Genomic DNA, 15235 nt, shown 5'->3' on the forward strand with positions numbered 1-15235 from the left:
AATCTTCCTCTCTCTTTGCGCTTGATGGAGTCTACTGACTCCTTTAAGAAACACCTTAAGACGTTTCTATTTGTTCAGGCTTTTCCTTGAATTTCTCGAACTCCTGTGTTGTTCTCAGTATTATCTTGATCTTTAAAGTATGTACTTTTTTGAGTATTGTTTTGATTGTTTAAGCGCTTTGTGACCCTGGTCTCGAAAAGCGCTATATAAATAAATATTACTTACTTACTTACTTACTATTATATATACATTATTATTGACACTTTTTTCAAACAAATATCAAACAATTTTGATAAGGCTTAAAATAAAATAAAGTACATTTGTATGTAATAGAATAAATTATATGCAGCTACGTAAAGAAACCATTAAAGACGAAAAGCAAAGAAACAGCCAGGCCTGCAGCTGCACAATGCTAATGTTTGATGCAGAGCCAAGCAAACGTCAATCTTGTCTTTGTCAATAAAGATGTGAGAAAACACTTAAAGCAAATTTACCTTTTAACACCAATGAAAGAAAATGCTTACATTACATCAATCATGGGAAATTGTTATTGCTTGGATCCTATTCAAGCCTGGTGAAATAAGATTCCTTTTTTTCCCCAAAGCAAACAAACGTTATAGCTGAGGAACCCTGATAAGTCAACGACACACATGCACACACAGAACGATAACAATGTTGTTTTGGGTTTCCCACTTCCAACCCTGACAGGTCACACACATTTTTCTCCCGAATTGACAAGCCGTTAAGCCGACATGTTCGGAGCTGTTTCACTTTTATACACAAACAACGTCCCACTGTCATCACGCCATCCTTCAAATGCCAACGGGCCCCTTTGAGAGTGTGTCGGCCATGTCGCCGCTTATCAGGACTCCTGGAGAGCAGGAACTCTTCTCAGTCATTTAGATTAGGGAACATTTACCAGCAAGACAAATGAAACCTACTTTCTTAAAGGTAATACTACTTACTTTACCTTCCTCCTCGGTTACATTATGATTACATTACACCATTAAAGACACACAGACACACCGATTGTGTTTTACAATTGCTGGTCCATCTCTCACCTTGTAAACCTGCCAGGCCGTGTCACAGCGCATTAGCAAGTGTTTTCTCACAGGTTATCACTCCCGCAGCTGTTTTTTCATGTTCCCCGGCTGTAATTTAAGCTACTCGCTGAAGATAATGGATTCAACAGGTTTTCTTTTTAACAACAGTCGCACCAGATGTGCCGGGCTGCCCCAGGATAGGGTGCTAAGTGTCACAACTTCATCTCATCTAAGGTGGTCCTCCACTTTCAGTCTCGTGAAGACTTCTTTTTTTTACCTTTCCTTGTCATGTTTGTCAAACAACCTGGATCCTCACCTGATCCGTTTATGTTCACTGCGTATTTCCCTCCATGCTAAATCGAAATACATTTCCCAGTTGGAATGTTTGGCAAGTTTCTTTATGGACAATAGTCATTTCTTTCTACAAGTAATTTTCTAGTCTTTTCCCAAAAACAATCCTCATGGGTTAAATTTGGATTCAGAAGAAGCATCCATCATTTATTGCATATAAATCCCCAGGTTGAAATGCTTTATAAACAATTGGAAAATAAACTCAAATGTTACTATGCAATTTACATGTAGCCAATTCGGCTTATGGTTAGCTTAGCAACTTTTGTGAAAGGCGTTTTACAAATAAAACTTAATTACTATTTGCTTATAATGCAAGCTAGCGATTGTTAGTATGTTCCACATTGTAGTCACAGCGTGAATATTTAATATTACAATACAGAAACATTTCTATGTATATAAACAATGCTATGCATTCAACCGAGGTCAAGTCACTGTCGTCTTGGAATCTACAACTTGTGGGTGGTCAGACTTTTCCAAATTTTGAACTCAGAAAGATCATTCCAGTTTTGTGTAACTCAGAAATGTCAAGTTTCGAGAACAACGGGTACGCACCTTGAATAAGAGTATATTTTGATCGACTTTAAAATATGCATTAAAATTAGCATGCCATCGAGCACGTTGCAGGATACCGTCTACCACAAATCACCTCTCTGATTAAAGAAAGATTAGAAAAAGTCAAAGACGGAAAAAAAGCCAGGACTAACAGAACAATCTAGCCATTCATCAATGGCAACCTTAGATCTAAACTAAATACTACGAAAAAAGAAAAACTCCCATATAATTATTAAGCAACAACTATTTTTTTAAATAAAAGTTCCACTTCTCCGTTACCAAAAACATGATCACAGTGACAGTAAAAACAAAAGACCAAAGTAATCTACCGTCTATAGTTTCTTTAAATCCGGTGTATTTGTTGGCTGCACTTCTGCACTCCAACCTACTTTCCCGTAAAATCCTAGACTGTAAACTCGATTTCCCAAATCTGTCAAATCAAATGTCCTCCTGAATGAAATTGGCAGAGACAAGCATAGGTCAGCCAGATGAGAAAGCAGGTTGTATTTTGATTTGATATTTTTTCCATGATACCAATGTATCATATCTCTGCTTTATTGAGCTCTAGAACTAGTTTCAGGATGTAGAGAAGCCGATTGCCTCATAGATTTACAGCTCTTAATGTCTTGGTGAGCCACAGTATGCAGTAAAACACTCCAAGAGCCCAGAAGTTAGTCTAAGCAACAAGAGGGAAAAGTACTGAGTCGAAAAAAAATTGAGTTATGCAGAGCTAAAACAAAGATAAGCATCAGTTAGGAATAATGGATAGTCATTTTCTAGGTTCATGAATCTTTAAGAACGAGGATGAGACATTCTCACAGCAATTTTTGGTAACTTTTCCCAGATGTTAGAGTCAACAAAGACAGGAGGGTGTGGACCATATAGGTGCAGTTGGAAATATAAGGAAATGAGGCGAGCAGCGGGAGATGGAGACTTGAGAAAGGTTAGACAGGAGGGGATTGGGATGTCACTGCCTTCAGGGTAATGTGGGGGGCCAGAGGTGAGGAAGATGAGGGTATTTTCCGTCCGGGTGGCGGGACCACAGGGAATGACAGTTATTAAGAGAAGCATCTGACAGGAAATAAATACAGTGTGGGCAGTCATGCCGAAGGGCAGTCAGCTAGACTTTAGATGCAAGACCCTGATGTACACGGGTCAAGAAAACGTCAAGCATTTGGAAATTATCTTTTATATCCAGAAGGTGAAAACTCCTGTTAATGCATTGCTACCATATTTAATAACCGCTGACTTAATTAAATGTAATCAAATGGCATTTTGTCCTCCAGCTAAAAAGGAAGTTTCAAGAGTGCAAATGAGATCATTCTCCAGACTGGAATGTTCCCGGGTATGTCCATATTTGTCGTGTTGATGAACGGACGGAGAAAGACAACAGAAAAACCCAAGCATCTCCACTTCTCAAAAGTCATTCATCCTGTCTTGTCAATCTTTATGGGACACCTGAGACGGAAAGAATGAATGGCATGAGGAACACAAAGGGAATGTATTGGGTTGACTTTGGTGATTCTCAAGCATATATGTCACTGTCAAGATTTTTCCAGTCCAATGATGGCCAGGTACAGACACAAGGAGCTGAAGCACTCAGGATACATTTCAGGCTCAACATGAAAGGGTTTTTGTCACTAGTCATCTCTTACTTACCAACTTTGTTTCTTACTAAGGTATAAAGAAGTAATTGGCCTATTAAAAGCCACTCATCAATAAGTAGCTATCGACTACTTTACATTATGCGGTATGTTTCTGACAGATTTCTGGTTTTGGTATTAGAAGAGGATGATAGTTTGTAACGTGTTGAGGCTTACAGTAGTTTCAGGTGTTTTAGATACATATTGCAATAGCTAACTAAAATAAAGCATACTACATTCCGACGGGACAACATCCCGAGAAAGAATGTCAGTTAAACATAGATAAACTCTTATGATGATCTATTAAAACATACGATTGTCGTATGCAAATAATACCACACCAACTGTGAATAATGGTTTTATAACAAGCTCCTCGGTAAATAAAAGCGTTCCTTAAATGCAATTATAACTGAAAGTAATACAAGTCAATGATAGATCATTAACCAAAGGTCAGAATTAAAATCTTTTAGTGCCAGTGTTGTAAATACATCATAGGATAAAAAGAAGGCACCCAAAAATGAAACTCCTTCCCAGTTTTGGGGATCAACGTGAATATTTGCCTTCCCACGTTTTTGGTACTGCCAACAAAGATGTGGTAAGTAATGGTCCAAATTATGGGAACACGGATAATCATTGTTTTTGGCCGATACAGATTGAATTCTTGTCCCAAAATGCAGACACTGATTTTCTCAAATTGTTTGTCTAGCAACAAAAGTCTCTTCTTTTTATTTATCACAGAACCTTATGAAATAACAACAATACAGAACAACAAACAACAAAACAGTGGTAAAAGTATTGGTAGCAATAGGATTCAGTGCAGTGACTTGAGTGCAAATGTCTCGTCAAATTTGTTGTGTTGTGTTGGTTTTTTTGTATGCATTACTTCCGATTTTACTTGACATTAGAAGTTTTCCACAGGGGCAAGTTTGAAGCATCATATCAAGAACAAGTGCTTGTAACTGTTTTTTGGGTCATTTATAAATTGTAATAAACAATTTAAGGAGAAATAACACAAAGTCATATCTATCCATCGATCATTATCTACGTATAGGAAAAGCATTCTGCCAGGAAATTGACTTTGGTTTGTCAATTGATCAGCCGACCAGGATGACGTCAGAAATGATCTCATCTGCCAATCGATTGGTGCAGCCCTCGTCCAAAAATACTCTTAAAGGTTAAAGTGTGGAAGATTTAGTTCAATTACATGTCATTTTAAATGCCATGTAACACCACATATATACATAATACATAACACTATACAACACAAAAGAAGAACATGTACCAGCTAATCAACATGAGCAACTGTGGAGAGGAAACATGTTTTTTTAAACCAAGCACAAACATCGAGCACAACCAGGCTCAGTGTGAAGAACCTTCTAATGTTAATGACGGGAGGTAGAAGAGGGACAGGGGGAGTGATAAGGAGATAAATAAGAGAGAATAATGTTGTTAATATTGTTTTACCAACAACAAACAAGTTCTAAAAATACCACTAGTGTATCATCCAGTAGGTCTAAAGATGATCTTTTTGTCTAATGTTGTCCTGCTTTAAATAATAACCTGTAGAATATGCTATCAACTTTATTGAGTTTGTAACACAAGCAGACACACTGCATCATGTGGACACATCAGTATCATGTCAAAACGAATATTATCATTCACGTGTTATTGAATGTAAGTGGCCACCTTGCTGCTAAGGAAAATATGTAATTCAATTTCCAGCAGGGCCCCAGTCCAACGCAAGAGACTTTTCTTGCAACTGATCCACAGGGATCCCCAGCTGGGACCTTAAGATCACAGCGACACAGACCTACTGCTGCGAGACACTCATACTGCTTGAGTTTGTGTGTATGAGGATGACAAAGATAATTTCACTTCCAATCCTTGAGGGCTGCTTTAAAAAAGCCGGCTCTTTAGAAACAGACCCTCAGGTCTCTTTAAACTTTTACCACATCCCAAACCTATTTAATTTGGATACAAGACAAATTCCTGAGGACATGTTTTAATAAGTGGACGGGGATGGATGTTATGGGGATTTTCATCAGAGTTCATTTCACCGCTGGGAGTCAGACGTGTTCTCCAGAATGAGGTAATAAAATCTTTTACTCCTGTGTGGACTTAAGATAACCCTGGATCTTAAGCATCCATTTGACTTTTACTTATCTAGCTGTGTAAACAAAATAAAAGTTTCACTCTGTTTTAACATCTGAAAAAGTAAAATACGAAAAACAATGCACCTTTACAAGATTAAAGCATCTATTTATTAGCAGGACTTATCTAGAAATGCAATCCTTAAGATCCCTTGAGATCTTCAGTTTGATTGGTTGTCAGTGTGATTGCAATCTGGCATAAGTCCCAAGAAAATGTTTTGGGTCAACTTTCTATTAAAAACATTATGCAGACAGACAAGAGGTTAACTGTGAATTTTTCAACTGTTAACACTTGGATTAAAAAGAAAAATCCTCTTGTTAAATTCTCAGCAGCAACAGAAGATATTAAAGACAGCTTGTCAGATATCGCAGTGGGACTGAAACACCCAAACAGCCAGTGCTTTCCAGATCGATTCCTCACAAAGGCCAACACTTGCTTTGGTTGTAGTTTTGTGGTTTTGAGATGAGCCTGACAACTGGTAACTACCAACAATTAGAACAAAATGTCAATTGGGGGTGGAGGTAGAGCTGGGTAAACAACTTCGGTTCTTTGGAGACACTGAACAAAAACGCTAGTAGTAAGATATGTTTCCTTCAACTGAGATAAATCTCTAAACTTAGAAAAAAAAAGTTTGTGTCTTCTCGTTTGGACTATTGTAACAGTCTATTTTCGTGCCTTAACAAGAAGGAGCTGTCTCGCCTGCAGTTAATACAAAACTCCAGCGAGAATTCTGACCGGCTATAGTAGAAGAACTCACATTTCCCCGATTCTTAAAACTCTTCCCTGGCTGCCAGTTTCTTTCAGGATCAATTTTAAAATTCTGGTTCTTACTTTCAGATCTATTCATGGTCAGGCTCCTCCTTACATCAGTGATCTGATCCAGCCTTACAACCCAGCTCGGGCTCTGAGGTCTGTGGATCAGAATCTACTGATGGTTCGTGAACACACTTCAGGAGCAGAGGAGAGAAATCCTTCCAGGCTGTTGCTCCTAAGGTTTGGGACTTTATTCCTCTCCCTCTGTGTTTGATAAGGTCTACCGACTTCTTCAAGAAACATCTTAAGACATTCTTATTTGTGTAGGCTTTTTCCTAATCTTCTGGGACTCCTGTGTTTGTCTTATATCTTGGCCTTCTAGATTTTTCAATTTTGAAGGTATTTTTATGTGTTTTGCTTCTGATTGTTCAAGCGCTTTGTGACCCTGGTCTAGAAAGGCGCTTTACAAATAACTATTACTTACTTACTTACTCACTATTGTCGAACATCAAAATATTCTTCATCGTTCGTTGGTGCCAAGTTTTGATAATGCTGCCGTTGACTGGCTGTAATGTTTACAGACAGGTTCATTTGCAGAGATCTAGATATCAGAGGGTTGGCATTAGCACTGTGAGTTAACAAGATTACTGGGACATTTGTCTTCGCAACATCCCCATGACACATAGATCTACTAAATCTTCATGTGATTACGAGCCGGCTAAAATGTCATGCGATATAGTTATAATAATATTAAATTATTATTACGAAGAGTGGCCTGCGGCCATCCTCCTCTCGCCAATCAAGTCCGACATCTTGATTCAGCACCGGACTACCCTTTGTCTGAGAGTACCAAATACTATATCTCGATATCAACAGGTAAATGTGAAACGTGCAGAGCCGGCTTAGTTAAAAAGGGATCATATTGGTGCTAACTTTTTATTCGACTAGTTAAACAGATAACTAATGTTTACTGTTGTTTTCTCTTCACATAGGCCTCTGAGCCTCATGTCAGGGGGTCAGTACCAGCCACTGTGAATCCATTGTGATGCTATCAGACTTAGCAACCAGGTACCTCTGCGTTCGAACCTCTACACCCTCAGATATAGTTTATTTTCTGCTGGGGGCAGCATCAGCCAGAATCAGCCTAGTTTCAAAGGACCCAGATATTCAATAGTTTTGTTCACGTTTGGTCATTTTATTTTATTAAAAACTTTTTTTTCAGCAAGATTGGACTGGAAATGTGTTGGAAATTTTACCCCCAAAAAACCCACTTAAGATGTGTTATGTCATATTTCTTTTTGTTAGAAAAATCGAAAACGTTTGTTAAATACCCAGCCCTAGGTAATGTTTATAATTGTTTTGTGGATTGTTGGCTTGCTTTCCTCAGATGAAAGATGGAATATTGGACCCTGTTTATATACTTGTTGTAGGAGACAGTGCTGTGCATATATACCAAATGTTCAGTGTTGTTTACAATGTTGTTTTGCCAAGTTTCCATAACCCAAAATAAAATACCAAAGACTCAAAATGGCACATGAATTCTTAAGCTAAGACAAGGCATTTACAGCACGCTCAACTTATTTTCCCCAATTATGGTGAAATTAGCCAAACTATAGCCACTCATGGGGACATATAGATAACTGACCACAAATACTGATAGAATTACTCACTGAGGCCCTGCTCAAATCGGCCATGAGACATCCGTCTACAGATATGTTTAACTATGTCTGTGGTGAGGCCAAAGTAGTAAACAGTAAAAAAAAAAAGACCAAATACAGGATAATCAAGATATTTGTGGTTTATGTTTTCCGGGTGTTCGTTTCACAACAAGGAAAGCACATGCTGTGTGCTAACAAAGGCACATATGAGAGTACCATATGTAAAGCCGTAACATAACAATTAGTGGGAAGGAGCTGAGAAAATATGTGCTCCAAATGAATGTCCATATTTGTTGTAATTGAAAAGTTATTTTCTTCAAGTTAAGTGGACGTTAAAACGTTGGAATAAGACGCGGTATGAGTTAATCAAGAGCCTTAAAAAATGCAGACTCGTTGGCATGTGAAGGACAATATATTATAACATTAACATATTTACATAATATATTGACTATTGTGTTGGAAAAATGTGTGTTTTTCATTAAATGTGGTTTTTACATCCAAAGATGGCTTGTTCTCTTAGGCATACAGGTTACTTTTTGACATTAGGAGTGTTAACAACACAGTATAAAGAATAAGCGGTTTTAAGTTTTGTCTTGTTATTGATTTTTGTGACACAATTTCCTGGCACAGCCAAGGTAGGATAGAGGGGGGGGGGGTCTTTTTTACAGATGATGTGATGATTTTGGCCCCCTCAGACCTTCATTCCTCATTAGGTGGATTCCCAGCTGAATGTAGAGTGGCCAGGATGAGAATCTTCTCCTTTTAATCTAAGACCATGGTCTCGAAAGATAATTCCCCAAGTGGAAGAATTTAAATGGGGTCATCTTGGGGTCTTGCACTCAAGGGAAAGTTGGAGCATGAGATCAACACGTGTATTGGTGCAGCGTCTCCAGTCATGGGGTCTCTGTATTGGTATGTTATGGTGAAAAAGGAGCTGAGTCGAGAGATAAAGCTTTCAATGTACGTGCTGCTCCATGTTCCTGCTCTTATCTATAATAAGGAACTTTGCGTTGTAAGTAAGTAAGTAATTTGTATTTATATAGCGCTTTTCTAGACCAGGGTCACAAAGCGCTTAAACAATCAAAACAACACTCAATAAAATATACACTTAAAAGGTCAAGATAACACATAGAAACAACACAGGAGTTCAAGAAAATCAAGGAAGCCGTGTGCGAGGAACCATCAGTAGATTCGGATCCACACACCTCAGAGCCCGAGCTGGGATGTAAGGCTGGATCAGATCAGTGATGTAAGGAGGAGCCTGACCATGAATAGATCTGAAAGTAAGAACCAGAATTTTAAAGTTGATCATGAAAGAAACTGGCAGCCAGTGAAGAGTTTTAAGGATCGGAGAAATGTGAGTTCTTCTACTTGAGCGGGTCAGAATTCTCGCTGCAGAGTTCTAAATTAACTGCATGCGAGACAGCTCCTTCTTGTTTAGACACAAAAACAAACTGTTACAATAGTCCAGATAAGAAGACACAAACGCATGGATTACAAGCTCCAGATCATGTTGTGACAACTATTTCCTAAGTTTAGAGATTTTCCTCTGTTGAAGGAAACAATTTCTGGTCAGTTTTCTGCAGTGTTGAACTAGAGACATGTCTTTGTCAAATACAACACCCAGGTTTCTTGGGCTCAGTTTGACAGACTGACCTAAGTCCCCCAAGTACTGACTCAACCCTGGAACCTTATCATCAGGAGCAATAACCAGAGTTTTAGTTTTGTCCACATTTAGCTGCAAAGTGTTTTCACTCAGCCATTGTTTGATTTCTAGCGAACAGTTTACTAAGCTGTTCAGCCTCCAGGGCTCAGTTAGAACAAAAGAGCAGTAGAGCTGGATGTCATCAGCAAAAATGTGGTAAGAAACATCAGGAAATCTCTGAATGATTTAACTCAGGGGAATCAAGTACAGCAAAAACAATAAAGGAGCCAGAACAGAACCTTGAGGGACTCCACACAACAGATCCGCTGATTCAGACCTCATTTGATTGGCAGATACACTGAAACTCTCGCCCAGGTGAGTTTGACAAGAACCACTGTAACACAGACCCAGACAGTCCCACTTCATCCCTCAGTCCTCTCAGCAGGATCTGGTAATCAACTGTGTCAAAGGCTGAGGACAGACCCAAGAGAACCGTAACAGTGTATTGACCCGAATCAGCCGACATCATGATGTCACTGGACACTTTCAGTAAAGCCGTCTCCGTAGAGTGATGTTTACGGAAGCCAGAACTGAAACTTCTCATGACTGTCGCTCTGATCCAGAAACACAGACAGCTGCTCAGCTCACAGGAAAGGGAGCTTAGAAATAGGCATGAAATGACTGAGGTCAGTCGGGTCTAAGCCTGGCTTTTTAAGCAAAGGCTCTGCAGTGGCATGTTTAAATACAATGGGAAAAACCCCACTGGAAAGGGAGAGGTTCACCATATTGGTAACCCAGGGGCCAATTACATCAAATACTTTGATAAAGAGCCTACAAGGAAGGACGTCGTCTTAGCAAGAGGAGGGTTTCATCTTGCTCACCAGTGCCGAAATATTACCCTGAGTTACAGCACTGAAGGAAGACCATGAGGAGGAGACGGGCTCAGTGACAGCAGGGGTTCCACACAATGGGGGAGAGTTTTTCTCTTTGATCAATTTAATTTTCTCAATGAAAAATCTCAAAAATGCATTGCTTGTCAGCTTCACAGAAGACAGGCTTGATTTAAGGAGCAGGAGGCACAGGAGAATTGATCACGTCAAACAACACTTTGGGGTTTTTCTTATTTGCTGCTACCGGTTCCCTGATCTAATCAGATCTGGCAGTTTCCACCATCTCATTGTATGAAGACATCAGATCCCTGAGGTGAAGTCTGTGCACCTCAAGTTTAGTGGAGTTCCAGAGACGCTCATTCTTTCGACAAAGTCTCTTCAGACTCAGGAGATCTTCATTTGTCCAAGGGCACCGTTTTTTTTAATGGATTTTCAAGTTCGATTTAACAGGTGCCACTTGATCCAGTATTAAAAAACAATTATGAGGGAAACATTGAATCAAACTGTCCACGTTTAGGCAGTCAAAGGAAAAGGGGTTAAACATAGCAGGAAAACTGTCTGCAGTATCGGCTGAGATAACACGCCTCTGAACCTAATTTTCAAAGGCTTAGGTTCAGCGATGAGGTCCAGGTTAAACAAGACAAGAGAATGATCACACAGATGGACATCATGTACAGATACAGAAATGTCCAGGCCAAGAGTAAAACCTAAGTTTAAAATGTGGCCTTTTTGATGAGTGGGTTCAGAAACATGTTGCTCAAAATTAAAGGCTTCTGTTAAAGTTAAAAGTTCTTTAGCAGAGGAAGATGTGACGCCATCAACGCGAAGATTAAAGTCTCCAAGAATAAGAAGAGATTCCATTTGAATAATGGAAGATAAAAAGTCACTAAAGTCTTTCAAGAACACCGCCGCAGGACCAGGCGGACCAGGCGGACGGTAGATTGACACACAATAGAAAGGTCTTGTAGAACCAACCAAGATCATCGGAGACTCAAAGGAAGTGAATTCCTGTGTCTTGAATCACTTGCAAGAACAACTCTCTCTAAAAACAAGAGCCGAACCGCTCCCACGACCAGAAAGACAAGGGTTCCTCAGGACAGCGCTCCCTACTGTACAGAGTTTGTTTAGATGAATAAACTCTTCCTCTCTCTGCCAAGTCTCGGACAGGCACAATAAATCCAAGTTTTCTGTTGCGAAGAGATCATTGAGAGAAAATGATTTATTAGTAATGGCGCGAACATTCACACTCACAATCAGAGGAACATCGATGACGTCCGATGGCGTCCAGGTTCTTCCGAGCGATCGCGATTGCGCGTCTCATCCTGACCTGTACTCCAGATCGCCTTCTCGATCGCTCGTGGAAAATGCCCAGTACCCGAGAGATCAACCGATATTCCACAGAGTCCTTGTTGATGCGAAGCGATGGAGGAAACAGACTCGCAGGACGTTGGCAACTGTCGCGAGTGAAGGTCTCCATCGACTCTCTGATGTTGAAAAGAGCATAACGATCGCGTGATGCTTGAGACATATCTTTAGTGATATGAGCATAATATCAAGACAAGTTGTTGTTAAAACGACTGTTTTGGCAATTATTGCAAAAGCTCACGTTCCTAACAGCCACTCAAAGGCTCAACTGAAGAGGAAGGGAAATGTTGTGAAAATGATCAGAAATAAAACCAGGACAAAATGGTGTCTCCGTGGATAAATGAGAAGTAGTGTTTTGTCTTAACAAGTTAATAGAACGATTAACTAGTTACGGTGTATATTCTGGTGTCCCTGAACGTCACACTTTCAATTTATCTTTATTTGACAAAGAAACAGAAAATGGTCATATAATCATTTAAACAAATTTCATGGCAAGAAAGATGAGGACGGAACAATCGTAGATTTCTGTGCAGACTTTGCCAGTCGACTTTCAAAAGGAAAATCTGCACATCAGTACCTTAAACACATCACTGCTACTGTGGACTGAAAAGACAGGAATGCTGCCCTGATGTTTTTTCTAGGGTTCAAAATTGGATGTCTGTGTCATGAACACTGAAGTGTACATTCTTATATGCCCACTTTAATGTAACAGTAATTCACTTTATCATATTTTATTCATCTCAAATCATTTATATGTATTTCATTGTATTTCCTAGCATACAGAAAATAACTTTTAAGTAGTTACATTTTGAAAAATGTGATCTATGAACTGAACTGGTTCATTTTAAAATTGGTAACCTAAACTTTGAACTAGTTCACATAGAAAGTAAACTTTCCCAAAAGTAACAGACAGATACAGGAGCAGTTACAGGGACTCGAACCCGGAGTTCAGGATCCAGAAGCCAGAGCTTTATCTATGAGCCATATGAGCTGGTTAAAAAAAAAGCAGCGGCTCCATATAGATAGAAGAAATAGCTTGGGCACGTTTTAAGGTTGCCTTCTAGACACCCCCCTTGAGAGATGTTTCTGTATTACAGTACGTCTTTCACTTGGCCTGGGTGTGCTTTGGTGATCTGCCAAAAGAGCGAGCAGCGGTATCTAGGGAGAGGAAAGTCAACGACCTGACCTGAAGATAGATGGATGGAGTTTCAGTTGATGTCCTGACACCAATGGTGAGATATTAGAGGGTGAGAAAATAAGGAATATCTTGTTGAACACTATGTGACCAAGCTAAAAATAATCTAACTGGCTTGATGAGTACAAAAACATCTTTAGAGGAAAATCCTCTATTTCTATTGTGGTGATCTGTCCTCACACACATCCAAAAATAAAACTAATGGCTCTCTGTAGAATAGAACAGATCATATGATCGTAGATAAGAGGACTTGCCGTCACTGGCTTCACAATAAAGCTGGCACATTGTTAATAAATAATATCAGTTAAGTAAAACTTTGGCAGATTTATGACTTTGGAATTCAAAAATAATCCACTGGCCTCACAATACAAGGCCCACTGGGGCTACGTGACAACTTACAAGTATTTTATTTCCTATTGGATTTTCAAAAAAAAGCCCTCTACAGAATTAAAAATGTGCTCAGAGAGCTGAGAGAGAAGTCATGAGGGCTGCTAATCTGCCAAAATTTAAGCTTCAGATGAGAACTTGTCAAAGAGTAGTTTCAGGAAGCTTAGTCCTGACTTTTTAGAAGAAGAAGTAGAAAAATACTGTACATCGCTTCATTTGCTTGCTATGGAGTCAGAAATATTTTGACAGAGTGCAACTCCACTGATGTTTGACTATCGCATTACTGGTGGCGTGCAGGTTCTCTACCTCCTGTCAGGGAATGCCCTGCTGCCCTGGGCTGAGCAGATATTACTTCAGGGAAAGGAATCTCAACGAACAAGCCGGGTAATACTGTCTCTGTCCTTAGAGACGCCTGTCTGCTCGCCGGATTTTGAACAGCAGCGCTCACGGCCCAGAGCTCTGACTTTAACATGATTTTCTGGACGATGACGGAGGCATGTCCTGCTTGTTAGTGTTGTGGTATAGATATATGTTTCTGGTTTACATTACTCTCGCATCCTAGGGTGTATCTTGCAACACATCTAACATGCATTCCCAATAATGGGAGCCATATTTTTGCTTCAGGGCGGGGGATTTCAAGATTATTTCAAACTAGAGAACTGTATAATCATCCTGGTAAACCAAGAAAGACGATATTTGTTTTGCAAGCCCTCATAAAGCCAACAGAAATCGCTACATCTTTGGGAAGTAAAATATATAAAGCACAAAATTACTGGTAATATCTAGAGTGGGTACAGAAAGTAACCAGACCCCTTCCATTGCAGGCATTCGCTAATATCATTGAAGTTCATTATGTTCCTCATTTATTTACACTCAGCACGTCATCTTGACAGGAAAAGAACAGAAATGTAGAAGTTTTTGTATTAAAAAAGGAAAATCTGAAATGTCACATGGTCACAAGTAATCAGACTCCTATGAAGAACCTCTCCAGTTATTTTCGGTTGGATGGAGAACATTAATGGAGAGCCATTTTCATATCTCTCCAGAGATGCTCGATTGGGATTAGGTCAGGGCTCTGGCTCGGCCACTCCTTTGTTATTTTAGCTGTGTGCTTACGGTCATTGTCTTGTTGGAAGGTGAATTTTTGGCCCAGTCTGAGGTCCTGAGCGCTCTGGAAAAGGTTTTTTTTCCAGGATATCGCTGTACTTGGCTGCATTCATCTTTCCTTCAATGGCAACCAGTCGCTTCACTATTGGGATAGTATTGGGCAGGTGATGGGCAGGGCCTGGTTTTCTCCACACATACCTCTTAGAATTGAGGCCAGAGGGTTCAATCTTGTTCTCATCGGACAAGAGAATCTTATTTCTCATCGTCTGGGAGTCCTTCACGTGTTTTTTGGCAAACTCTATGCAGGCTTTCATATGTCTTACACTGAGGAGAGACTTCCGTCGGGCCACTCTGCCATAAAGCCCCGATTGGTGGAGGAGCTGCAGTGATAGTTTACTTTTTGGGTACTTTCTCCCATCTCCTCACTGCATCTCTGGAGCTCTGCCACAGTGATCTTTGGGTTCTTCTCTCCCACTGTGCTCTTAGGAACCTTGA

At 39.8% G+C, this 15235-nt stretch overlaps 1 protein-coding gene across 2 annotated transcripts in view; it reads right to left on the reverse strand.

Annotated features, from left to right (window-relative positions):
• The window catches only part of vegfab (vascular endothelial growth factor Ab), an 88569-nt gene that overhangs the window by 56869 nt on the left and 16465 nt on the right, over positions 1-15235 (reverse strand). The gene's annotated exons all lie outside the window — the stretch shown is intronic.

Source organism: Callionymus lyra, chromosome 17, assembly GCF_982586985.1.
Source record: "Callionymus lyra chromosome 17, fCalLyr1.hap1.1, whole genome shotgun sequence".
Taxonomy (NCBI): Eukaryota; Metazoa; Chordata; class Actinopteri; order Syngnathiformes; family Callionymidae; genus Callionymus; species Callionymus lyra.